Source organism: Chrysoperla carnea, chromosome 4, assembly GCF_905475395.1.
Source record: "Chrysoperla carnea chromosome 4, inChrCarn1.1, whole genome shotgun sequence".
Taxonomy (NCBI): domain Eukaryota; kingdom Metazoa; phylum Arthropoda; class Insecta; order Neuroptera; family Chrysopidae; genus Chrysoperla; species Chrysoperla carnea.
In genome coordinates, this window is record NC_058340.1 from 5,835,490 (window position 1) to 5,849,646 (window position 14,157).

At 28.9% G+C, this 14,157-nt stretch overlaps 1 protein-coding gene across 1 annotated transcript in view; it reads right to left on the bottom strand.

Annotated features, from left to right (window-relative positions):
- The window catches only part of LOC123297244 (tachykinins), a 163,510-nt gene extending 154,722 nt beyond the window's left edge, over positions 1–8,788 (bottom strand). Inside the window, exon 1 of the mRNA XM_044878831.1 lies at positions 8,609–8,788. The gene's annotated coding sequence lies outside the window, so the exon portion shown is untranslated. The remainder of the gene's footprint in view (positions 1–8,608) is intronic.
- Between the last annotated feature and the right edge of the window lie 5,369 nt (positions 8,789–14,157).

Here is a 14,157-nt window from a genome sequence, read left to right on the forward strand (position 1 = left end):
AGGAGCTTGTTTATCTCTAAAAAGTAATGAAATCTAAACAAAACTTGCCAAATCTAAGGTTCCTTACTGTGATTTCTATATTATTATAGTTAATGTTGTGTGACTTGGACATGGACGTTCACGTGGTCTCAGATTGGTGCAATGGTGTCATGGAGCACCTGGTTTTGTACCCTTGTGAACCTTCAACGGCCAAGTCACACAACATTAACTATAATGATAAAGAAATCGCAGTAAGGAACCTTAGACTTGGCCCGACTTTGTCAAGATTTCATTACTTTTTAGAGATAAACAAACAGTTCCATCGAGACTTGGCTAGTTTTTTACAGAATTTTTTTTAGTGGCATTTCACTTCTTTTTGTAGAAACGTGGGTATATTGATTTATTTTTTTCAGGGTCACCAAGTACTCCAGATCTTCGATTATCCCAGTTTTTATAGTCATTCCTTTATGTGGCCATTAAACCCTAACTCTGTACCAAATTTCAACTCTCTGAGTTTATGGGAAGCACTAGTTCTATTCTGATGATCATTAGTGAGTGAGTGAGTGTCATAAATGCGAAACTTTTCTTTCGCTTAACTTCGGAACTAAATGACCCACAGACTTTAAATTTTGGATTTTAAGTATGTGATTATAGCATACTGGATGACGAAAATTTCTGCGTTCTGGTCTTAATCAGAGATTCTCAAATAGGGGCCTGAAAATACGGCGAAATGGTTCCAGTAAAGGACGGTACGGCAGTGTTTGTTTCGCGCTCGACTTGGCGGGAGCACTCCCGTGCCCCGGATATCACCATATTTTAAACAAACTTTTTTTATTGTCGGGACTAGTACTTCACCGCAAGGCCACAGTTTTTTTGTGTGGCTTTTCCCTAACTACGAATAATCACACAAAATTAAATCAAAATTTTCTTTTTGAATTTATTGATTTCACTCAGAAAAACTTATCTTTTTCTGGCCCGGGGAGGTAATGTAATGACATTAAAATTGCGTTTCCATCGAATTTATGTACATTCGATAGATGCGACTTTGCTATGTACACAAATATTACCTAAACGCCTGTTGTTTGTACTCCATATAATTGCGGAATAAATTCCCAAACATAGTTCTTTGGTTTTATTTCATATTTCATATTTTAGATTTTAACACTTTCAGATGTAAGAGCAAACTCTTATAATATCTTTCGCAATTTTTTATGTGCTGAAAAATGCTTCTGTTACATTTTTCTAGAAGTTATTGCGTAACAAGCTATCGCACGTATTTTTACGACCATTATTTCTATAATTCACCAATTTGAACTTGTTAACTAGACTATATTGGTAATTTTTTCATACACCCACCTGGCTTTCATCCATCCATATTTGTGAATTATTAATTATTGATGTATCCATCTGTATTATTTATGGTAATTGTTCGTACAATTAGTTTGATTTGAATTTAGATAAAACGAATGCATAAATTAATTTAGGTACTACCTATATAAATCAAATACCAAATTGATGAGTTTACATTGTTTTATCAAATTTAACTTAATTGTAAATTTTCTTGTTTTATGATATTTTCATAAATAAAATTTTATGAAAAGTTTTGAAAATTTGTATTTATTGAAATTCGTATTAAAAGCTTAATTCTCAATACTAACCTATTTGATTGGATCTTTTTCCTTTTTGTGAAAAAATGAATATTGTTGCATATTTGAACCAAGTTTGTGTACTAACAGTGTTAGTGAATAATTATGGAATAAGAGCCCGGTAAAAAAAAATCGTTGAATTTACTAAAATTGATCATTTGAGGTTTGGTTATAGTAATTGTGTACACACATATACTACGATCAGTCAAGCGAACGATAGAACCGGAATGAGATATATGCTATCGAAACTGAAAATTGTTATACAGATTACATATTGCATGTAAATAACAGTTATGACTGTCAGTCAGTTAGGTGTTACTGTCAGTCCTTATTTGTACAATAAATAAATAAGATTTATTTATAATTGTTCATGTTGTATACAAGCTGTTGCAATATACAATCTGTAAATTCATTTAAATACCACGGAAATCGTAAATGAATTTTATTTATTTATTGTTCATACTAATATATAAGTTCTGACTGACTAGCCCTGTTCCAACATTAAACTGACTGACTGTCATAACTGTTATATATATATATATATGCAATTATTAAATATTTTCAGCTTTAATTTTAATAAGTTTATTGAAATACCACGGCAGTCATAACTGCATCTTATTTATTTATTGTACATACAAAAGGGCTGACTGACCGACCCTATTCTAACACCTAACTGACTCACAGTCATAACTGTTATTTATATGCATTATGCAATCTGTATAACAATTTTCAGCTTTAGTAAATGCATTTATGACCACGTAAAACATATCTATTTCGATAGCATATATCTGACCTCTGTTCTATCGCTCGCTTGACTGACCGCAGTATGTGTGGGCACACAACTACTATAACCAATTCTCAAATGATCAGCTTTAGAAAATTCAACGACTTTTTTAGGCCTTGCTCTTCCATCATTAGTAACTGCAAAACATAACTTGAGATTATTAATTATATTTATCTACTTCCGTAAGATAAGAACTACTGTTCTGACTCAGTATGCGTGCGAAAAATAAATCATTACCGCCCTAGCGCGGTAATGAATTGATTACCGCACTTGTTCCGTAATGAATTCATTACCATGCTCCAAATAGTCGAAAATACTGTTAAAATGTAAAACTAACAACAAATTAAACGTGTGATAACGCATTATTACCGTACTTCCACGATTTACCAACTCGTTCTATGGACTCTTAACCCACTAATTAACAATTCTCGTTCTCCGTTCAATTTCCCTTTAAGCATTTTCAAATTCGGGATATTCGATATACGTTGGTGCCTCAAATTCACTCGATGTTTACAGAACGATGCGTCTAATTGATCCCATGTTTTGGCGGATCGAATCAATGGTAACAAAATAAACCTTCTTTTTGTTGTTGATTTGCATTGGCAACACTAATTCTGCGATAGAGATAGAGAATTTAAAAAAATGTTGGTTTGTGTATGTCTGAGAAACGGAGGTTAAATCCCATTATTATTATTATTATTATAGTAGCCAAAAATAACGAAGAAATTGACCAAAAGTTTTAGGTATTTATTTGTATTCTAGGCAATATGTGCACAAGCTAGTTATGTTTATAAATTTACTTATTTTCATTTCATAAACTTAAGAAATAGATTTCATTATAATAATTTAGATCCGTTAGAAAAATATCGAATCATTCGAGATATTGTCGGTGGCTTATAAGAATTTCTTCAAGATAATTACTAAAAATAAAGAAATATTTTGATATGAAATGAAAGAGGAAAATTGAAAAATTTTCTTCGTTATTATACGAAAAATTCTCAACATAATATAAAAGATACAATGTATTAAAATAAAACTATTGGCTACTATAGAGCTTGTATGTTGGTTAGAAAACTTACATGTAATACACATGTATATATATAAATGTTACATACGTGACGATTCTCTGCAACAAATATATTAAATAAACTACAGTCAAACCTCGTTATTAATAAATTATATGCCATCATATAGTTGATATGTTGTATCATCGTTATAATCTGTTTGATATGCAAATTACTCTAGTACCTATATTCATCATCAATCAACGGCAAATAAACATTAAATGTTAAAATTTTTTTAATGTATAAAGGGAAAAATATTGTTGCTGATTTTAATGAAAGTAAAATAATGAAAAGTGTTTTTTTTTTTTCAATAAAGATCAATTTGGCGTGTAAAGAGGTATATAATTATAATTTTTAAGGATGTACCAGCGCCCAGGAAATTTTAGATAAAAGGCTTGATTTTTTTTATATGAAGTTGGACTGGTTTGCCCGATTTTTAAATATATAAATGACTTCAAAAGTAGGCATATTTTACATTGGTCTTATGGGAAAACAATAGATGGTCGGATGATATGTTTTCATAGATTTCCAAAACTGCAGTGTCCGTCACAACAAACAAATAGTTTTGTAGAGGAACTTTTTCTTCATATAAACAGTTTTACTATAATTTTTTACAAAGAAATTATGAACTTACGAAGGCATATTGCCAAGAGATCGGTTTGAACACAAAATGGACATACATGGATCATTTATGAAATAACCAATCGAACTTATTATATATTTTTAGAATTCCGTGTGATTTAAATCTAGAATGAAATACAGTGAAGATTCTTTAGCTACTTTGAGCAGAATTATTACTTCGAAAATATTTATTAGCAGTATCTGAATGTATAAGATGTGTAAGCATTACAATAATGTTTGATTTAAAGGCTCAAAATTCTTTAGTAAGTAGACTTTTACTCAAAGAATAGTATGGTTAAAATTTCAACTTAGGTATCGATGAAAATTTTTAAGAAAAAAATCATTAAAAATAGATATCAAATACATTGATCTTATGGAGAACATAACTGATATTCCCATATAATACATACTATACAATTTGTGCATAATTTGCGATCTCATGGGTAAAAAGTGATGTTAACGAAGAAATGTTTCAAACAAAAGTTTTTTATTTTTTTGTAAGGAATATTTTTTACATTTAAACTTTTGTTCTATCTCTAACTTCAATTAACGTATGTTGCTCATTTACGAACTCGACCTCACTTTTTACATCCTAAGCACGCTATAAAAATTTCAGCTTGAAACCTTTTTTCGTTTTTGAGTAATCTTGATGACAGACGGACAGACGACAGACAGATGACAGACAGACAGACAACCGGAAATAGACTAATTAGGTGATTTCATGAACACCTATACCATACTTTTGTTCATAGCATCATTATTTTTAAGCGTTACAAACTTGGAACTTAACTAAGTATACCTTGATATATTTCATATACATGGTATAAAAACGTACAAACGATTATAAAAACTCTTATCGAATCATTAGCAGAATTTTTATACACAACACCTGATGTGATTATTGATTGAATTTGAAAGTGTATTTCTTTAATAATGCCAATTAAAGCTTTAAAAGTTTAAACTCATTGAAAAAAACATACTAGATTACCAACCCGATATCATCCTAAACTCACAAGACAAGCTGTCGTTTTTACTAATGATGCAAGATCAATTATTACAAGCATGTTATTCTCATCGGGTACATCAACTCTTTCGTTACACAAATAGAAAATGATAAAATAATGCAAGATAGCAGCATTTTCTTAAAGTCACATGACCTAATAATGTAATAAAAATATACCATTAGCATAGCTTACTTATTAGATGAGGAAATTTAGCATTTTACCTCTAAAATTTATGATCCGAAGTAAGATGGATCGAGATTCGGTATTTTTCATTGGGTTCTAGAAGGTATTATAAACTTTGTGAATATTGCAGAATATTGGGAAATAATTTCCGTCGTTTTTTATGATGCAATTTCTTTCCCGCCAATAATTTACCAAATTGACTGAAAATGATTACATGGGAGGTTTTTGAATTCGCTGAACACGAATCCGATGTGAAAAAAATTACTCGAAGTACCTGTGAACCTGGGCATCCTGATTTCAAAAGCAAAAAAATTGTTGGAAAAATTCACAATTTTTTCCATAATTTGTTTAGATTCACTGATCTGGAAAACTTTCATAATTTCAATAAAACATTAAAAACTTTTGATTCTAAACAAAAATAATTAACAATTTTCACATTTTTCAATGTAAAATTTAGATTTTACGATCTCAGAAACGATTTTAAATTTTTTAATGGCTGAAAAAAGTGGATTTTCTATGTTATCTACTAAAATTAAAACTGAGATTATAAATGTGGAAATCCATATGATTTCCGAAAAATTTAAGTTAAAATAAAAAAAATATTTATCGGCCATTGTATTCAATATAAAATTTGATTAAATTTATAAAGTTAATTTTGGAAATTTATTCTTTATATAAAACTAATTTTATATTAGACCATAGTTATAGTCATATCCATATTTAATTTTTTTTATAAAAGTTCGTACAAATTTTCATTAGTATCGTTTGATGTTATTTAGATAAAAATAATTTTGACTAATTTCTACAGAGAACATAAATTAACATATAATTTTATGATTTAATTATAAATAAAAAAATTTAACATTTTTGAAAAATAAATTGTAAACAGGAGTTTAACGATTGGGAATGGTGTAAGCAGTTATAAGGAATATAAAATAAGCCTGTTTCCCAGCAACAAAGTTGGAGTATGTTTTTGGGGGGTGAAAAAGGGGTGAGAATTTGTATAATTGCGTTTTCTGACTAAAGTTGTGGTCAAAATGAAATGTTTTCAATAGAAAAGTTCTAGATCACGTCAAAATTTAGAACTTGTATGTGAATTATTTTTAACATAACCTCAAAGTTTCTGAGAAAATGGTGAAAAACCGATTTTTTTTACTCTCATTTCTCCAAAAATAGTACAATTTAAATGATTATTATGGAAAAATTATCAGTTTTTATCCTTAATAACCACAATTTTTTTCAAGTAGGTAAATCTATCGAGCAGTTTTTGAGATATTCAAGTTTTTCGTTAAAAACCCGGTTTTCTTCAGAGTTCAGAAGTTCTAGATTTTGGCATGATCAAGAACTTTTCTACTGAACACATTTCATTTTGACCGCAACTTTAGTCAGAAAACGCAATTATATAAATTACTACCCTTTTTTCACCCCCCCCCCCAAAAACACGCTCCAACTTTCTTCCTGGGAAATAGGCTTATTTTATATTCTTTATAACCTTTTTCACCATTCCCAATCGTTAAACTGCTGCTTACAATTTATTTTTTATTTTATGAGTAAAATTATGTTAATATATCTGGTCTAATATAATACCCTTTTTTGTAATTTAAATAAATTATATACCTAATAGTCTAGTCAAAAAGTTCAAATTGGTGAAATGTAGATAAAAATAATAGTCGCAAAAATAAGTTTGAAATCTAGTTGAATTCGTAATAGAGTATTCGTAGTCGAGTCTAGAAATATGTGCCAGAAGGGTTTTTCGCCAATATTTCATAAAATACTAATATTTAAGAAATTTAAAAAAAAAATTCTTAAAGATTAGGAAATTTTTAATAAAAAACTTTATCTCCATTATTTATAATTTTAATTTTACGTTGAAAATAGATCTTTTTGCGTCATTTTTAGATTGTTAAAATAGCGTCTTAAACGAGCATCTCACAGTAAATAGATTTTTTAGGCATTAAATATAAATTTAAAAATTTGTAAAAATTATTGTGTTTTCAGAAAAAATTTTGTTTGAACATGTGAATTTATTACCTATATTAAGTTAGCAGACACATTTTCGAATTTTCCAGTTTACATACTGGGAATTTGCCATTTTATTCGTAAATTAATCGTGAAAATTTTCATTTTTTCGCTCATTTATTATTTTTTTTTTTTTTGTAAATTATTAGTGAAATTTTTTGAAATTTAGTTACGATGTATTTGCTTCAAAATTTAATTACTGAAGAGAGTCGTGTTTTTAACTGTAATTTTTTTCTCAGAAATATAAATAATGACAAAATTTTTTTGATTAAAATGATTTGGGGTTTTCAGAATATACGTTAAATAAATTAAAATGAAAATCTTAAATTTTAATTAAAGAATTTTCAGGAGTTGGTACCCTAAATAAATATTATAAAATAACGGTTTCTTGAAAAACCACCCTGATTTTCTTGAAAAGTAATTGAGCGGAAAAATAAAAAAATTCACGAATAATTTATAAATAAAAACGGCAATTTCCCAGTAAAATAAAATTTGGATATTCGGAAAGTGGTCCGCTAACTTAATATTAAGTTAGCAAACCACCCCTTCTTTTCAAAAACTAATTGAGCGAAAAAATTAAAAATTTCACGAATAATTTACGAATAAAAAACGGCAAATTCCCAGCACAAAAAAATTAGGAAATTCGAACAGTGGCCGCTAACTTAATATTAAGTTAGCGTACCATCCCCATTTTTTCAAAAATAATTAAGCGAAAAAATTAAAAATTTCACGAATAGGTAATTTACGAATAAAAAGCGGAAAAATCCCAATATGGAAAAGTTGAAAAATTTATATATTTGTGTTAATTTTACAACAAGTTAGACATCGATGATCAAAGACAAATGGATCCGTATTCATAAAAAGACGTATATCTCAGCGAAATGACGTAGATCTAATAAAAATAGAAAATTGAAACAAACAAAAAATTAAGTCTTCTTGTGCTTTTTTTTTTTGCGAAAACCATAGCTCTTAAAAGGTCCCAAAACTAGAAGCTTCAAATTACTATATTTTTATTCTCGATTCGGATATTTTTCACTTAGATATAGCCGTTCAAAAATCACTAAATAACTTAAAAAATTTGCCTAATTTTTTCTTGTAGTATGTACCTAAACTCCAAAAAAAAAAAAAATCTGTCAAAATTTAAACAAAAAACAAAATTCAAAAAAAAATTGTTCATGTGGGTGAATAATTCCCACGATAATTGCGTTGAAATGGTGAAATGATGAAAATATAATTAATTTAAAATTATCGCCCAAATTTATTTTGCTTTAGAAATGAACACTCAAAAACTAATAAAATGACACTTACCTTCTTTTAAAATGGGTAGCAACAGTTGATATAATAGCGCGAAAAAGTATTTTTACCACAACAATATAACGGTTTTTATATTATTATATTGTTATGATAACAATAATAATATTTGAAAACGTATACAGATATAAGAGTGACGCTTGAATATAACAACTGGAGTAGATATTGTTGGTTTAGGTAACGTTTATTTGAAACAATTGAAATATACTGACCCAAAAGTCTCGACAACTTCACGTTTAATACAAGACCGTTCATCCAATGAGAGCGTCGACTCATGCAACGTCACATAAATTTAAACCAATCAAATGAACGTTTTACACTTTTCATTAACTTGTGAAAACTTTCACATATATATTATACATAATATGAAAAGCATAAGATACATGTAGAACGCTCAAACCGTTGTTGCGTCGCGAGTTCGTTGTTGCAAATATCCGTTATTAATATTATATGTATCTATCTAATACACCTACACAAAACAAGCGTGTTCAACAAAAATTGGAAACGCTTGTTTTTCACAACAACAAAAATGCAAAGATATTGGACCAGTATATATTTTAACAAATCATTTTATTGTACGAACACCAAGACAGTTTTAAATAAAAAGCTTGGTTTTTATACCATGCATATATGTAATATGCAAGGTATACTAAGTTTAGTCCCAAGTTTGTAACGCTTAAAAATATTGATGCCATGCACAAAATTTTGCTATAGGTGTTCATAGAATCACCTAATTAGTCCATTTCCGGTTGTCCGTCCGTCCGTCCGTCTGTGGACACGATAACTCAAAAACGAAAAAGATATCGAGCTGAAATTTTTACAGCGTACTCAGGACGTAAAAAGTGAGGTCAAGTTCGTAAATGAGCATCATAGGTCAATTGAGTCTTGGGTCCGTAGAATCCATCTTGTAAACCGTTAGATATAGAACAAAAGTTTAAATGTAAAAAATGTTTCTTATAAAAAAATAAACAACTTTTGCTTGAAACATTTTTTCGTAAACATCACTGTTTACCCGTGATGGCGCCAATTAGGCGGAAATTTTATAATATGTACTATACTTGATTATCAGTTATGTATGTGTCACATGTATGTATGTGTTATGTGATAAGGAAATCAACACTGACTATACATGGTATTTCAACAATTAATTTAGCCAATTGTTCATTCACAATACCTGAATAATGATAAATAATACCTCAATACTACTATTCAAATATATGTTTACAATTCTAAAAAAATATGGTGGGAGCGCAAATAAGTACATTTGAATAGTCAGATGTAATGTAATATATAATTTATATGCGTTCCCACCATTTATTTCATGGGTTTTAATGTTTTGATGCGGAACCGTCAAAAACATTTTGTAGTCGACCGCAGTATAATTCTTAACCACATTCACTTGAACACACACACAAAATTTCATCAAAATTGGTCCATCCGTTTAAAAGAAGTTCAATTACAAACTCATGCGATGACGCGAATTCTATGATTTTTGTTCTCTCAAAAAAGTTCTTAACGTGCCTAAAGAAGTTTTCACTTCAAAAAATCAAACTATTTTAGAGGGGCTATAAATTTTAATTTTATAAGTATAAATTCAGTTTAATTACCTTGGGCAAGTATCCCAAGCTTAACTAACGCAATCGCTCTCAGATGCAAGACAAACTTCATCCTTATCTAAGTCAATTAAGGATGTATGAGCATGGTAGTGGGGGCACAAATTTAAAAATAGATATTTTCAATTTTGATGATAAATTTATATTATTACTTGACGATATAAGACGAAAAGTTAGAATACAATTTTTCGATATTTGGCTTATTTTTCAAAATATCGAAAATTGAAAATTTTGTTTAATTATTTAGCTTTCGATATTTCGAAAACCAAGACACATATCGAAAAATTTTATTCTTATTTTTCGTCTACATTCATGAAGTTATAACAAAATTCATCATCAAAGTTGAAAATAAGATAAAAATAATTTCAACCCTTAATCTACCCTGCTCTTACATCCCTTATATGGACGGTGACACTTAGTTTTTTTCTTTTCTAATTCATTGCTAATATGTTTACTTTCTATTAAAAAGTTTTTTTTTAATTTGTTTTCATTCATTCCAAATGAAAATTATCAAAAACTTCCAAAATATGTCGTTTTTTGAGATTCCTCCATAAGAGCCAATGTATTTTATATCGATTTTTAATGACTTTTTTCTTAAAAATTTGCACGGATACCTAAGCTGAAATTTTAACCACATATTCTTTGAGTAAAAGACTACCTACAAACAAATTTTGAGCCTTTAAATCAAACATTGTTGTCATGATCCTTATCATACATCCTTAATAAAGAATTTACCGAAATTCAGGCATCTTAAAATAAACTCTCGAAAAAGTAACCAGTTTTCGTACCAAGAAAAGGATTAGGAATTCATAACTGATTAGCCCATTACTCAAGAGAATCATATATCAAAAATAGTTTTGTTTCTAGTTACTATATAGTCTATGCTTTATCGTTCGATAACAGTACACAAATTCAATAGGTGGTCTATTAGGTAAAATATACTAACGGTATGGTATGAAAAATCTAACTAAAAAATCTATCTATCTTCCTCTTTGTTTAATTAAGAATTTTATACGTTCATATTATGGAGGGTAGAGATAACGAGAACCATCTCTGTATATAAAAAGTGTCCATCGAAAAGCAGCAAATAAGGGTGGCGCTAAGATAAAGATCTAAACAAGTTATTCGAGAAGGATAGAGAATTTCACATCAAACACCTCCTGCTACACAAGCGCCATTCTGGTCAATTTTGTAACTGTTATTAGCTGTTTTTAGATGTACACTTTTTTACTTTAACTCTTATTTAAGATAGTTCTCCTTATCTCTACCCTCCATAGTTCATATGTTGCATTCTAGTAAAGATTTTTAAAAATCAACTTCACTTTTCGTGAAGTGAGAATTCTTCATCTGTATAGATAAAAAAAAACTTCCGATGCCTTATTGTTTATATCCTGTATATATGTAATAGGTATATATCAAAGTATACTAAGTTTAGTCCCAAGTTTGTAACGCTTAAAAATATTGATGCTACGAACAAATTTTTGGTATAGGTGTTCATAAAATCATCTAATTATTCAATTTCCGGTTGTCCATCCATCTGCCCGAGGACACATTAACTCAAAAACGAAATGAGATATCAAGCTGAAAATTTTATAGCGCGCACAGAGCGTAAAAAATGAGACTAGAACAAAAGTTTACAGATAAAACAATAGTTTAAATAGAACAAAAGTTTAAATGAAAAAAATTATCCTTATAAAGAAATAAACAACTTTTGTTTGAATCATCTTTTCGTAAACGTCGCTGTTTATCCGTGGGTGGGGACGCAAATTAGTACAAAATTTTAGTGTCCATTTTCTCCAAAGCTATAAGAGATAGGGAGAGATAGGGAGAAAATTTGCAGGTAGCTTTAACTAGTTGTCTTGTGAAACATTCTCACAAACCGAAAAACAAAATTCTAGAAAATACTATCAAAATTTTCGAAAAACAAATAAGTGGTAGTTGAAAGGCCCCAATAATTTTTTAACACTTCTAAATTATAAAAAAAAATAATACAAACACTGATATGCAACCCTTTCTATACAAGGTATTTCAACAATTAACTGCTTCAAAGTCAAATGTTTGTTTTCACTTGTTAGTCTTATTTTCCAAACCATACCGAAGTTCTTGTAAGAAGATAATATATTTTGAATAAACAACTTAATAATTGACTAACAAGTAGATAGTAGTTTGAATAATTTATTCTGCACCACTAAAACATTGGTTACCTTTCTATACATATTTATTGGACCTAATAATATTACAAATGAATCGACCCTTAATTGTAGTAATTTATATCAATTTGTGAATGTATTCAATCAGTAGATTTGATCGTAATTAACTAGGAGTGGTCTATATCTTATTTTTATTTATTATAGAAGCCAAGTTTTTGTTAAATGATCAAAGTATTAATGATAATAATAATTAAGGTAGTACGAGCACCAAAGCAATATTTGATTTAGGGTTGAAATTATTTGTACCTTATTTTCAACTTTGATGATGAATTTTATTATAACTTCATGAATGTAGACGAAAAGAGAAGAAGAATAAGAATACAATTTTTCGATATCTGCCTTGGTTTTCGAAATATCGAAAGCTAAATAGTACAACAAAATTTTCAATTTCTGATATTTTAAAAATTACTCCAGATATCGAAAAATTTTATTCTTACTTTCTTTGTATTGTCAAGTTATAACATAATTCACCATCAAAATTTAAAATATATATTTTTTTAATTTGTGTCCCCACTACTGTGCTCATACATCCTTAATTAGTCGAGCACAATTTAATTTAATTTCCTCTTACTACTTTTGGAGAAATCTATATGAAAACATATCATCCATCTACCATTTTACCATAAAACCAATGTTAAATATGCCTACTTTTGGAGTCATTTATTTATTTAATAATCGGGCAACCCCCCCTAAAATTTTCAGAATTGATTTAGACTTAATCCAACTTCGTATAAAAAAATCAAACATTTTATTTAAAATTGCCTTGGTGCTCGTACATCCTTAATCAATATCAGTCGTAACATTTTTGATGTCCTAAATCAAAGTGCAAAACCGAAAGGATTACTTACTTTCACAATTTGGTTACATATCATGACGATTACAACTCTTCCAACTTTTTAAATTTTATATCTCAGAAACGGTAACTCTTAGGAAAAAAAAAGTATGCAAATATTTTTTATATTTAATGATTTACAATTTTTTCTGAACTAATTTTTTGTTAAAACTTAACGTTTTGCTGAAAATCGCGAAAAACCCGTGTGTGTGACTTGTGTGAATTTTTTCACAGGTATCGGATCGATGACGACTTTTTCGATTTCATTTATTATTGTGTTTTGAAGAATCCTATCAACTTTGACCTGGGTGCGAATTTTTGCACCTTCGAATGTGTATTTTGACCAGAAAATCAGGCAAGATTAGCTGAATCGGAATATTTTGAACTGAATTATTCCTGATAGACCATTATACAGACCTTTTCACCCTGGATATTTATTTAAATAAACAATTATATTAATTAATAAAACTGTAATAGCTGATAGCTAATCTATGAAATAATTTAAACAAGTGAAAACAAACAATTGACTGAGTTAATTGTTGAAATACCATGCATAGTCAGTGTTGATTTCTTTATCACATTACACATACATAACTGATATTCAACTATAGTACATATTATAAAATTTCCGCCTAATTGGCGCCCTCACGGGTAAACAGTGATGTTTACGAAAAAATGTTTCAAGCAAAAGTTGTTTAATTTTTTATAAGGAACATTTTTTACATTTAAACTTTTGTTCTATCTCTAACGGTTTACAAGATGGGTCCTACGGACCCAAGACCCAATTGACCTATGATACTCATTTACGAACTTGACCTCACTTTTTACGTCCTGAGTACGCTGTAAAAATCGATATCTTCAGTTCGATATCTTTTTTCGTTTATGAGTTAT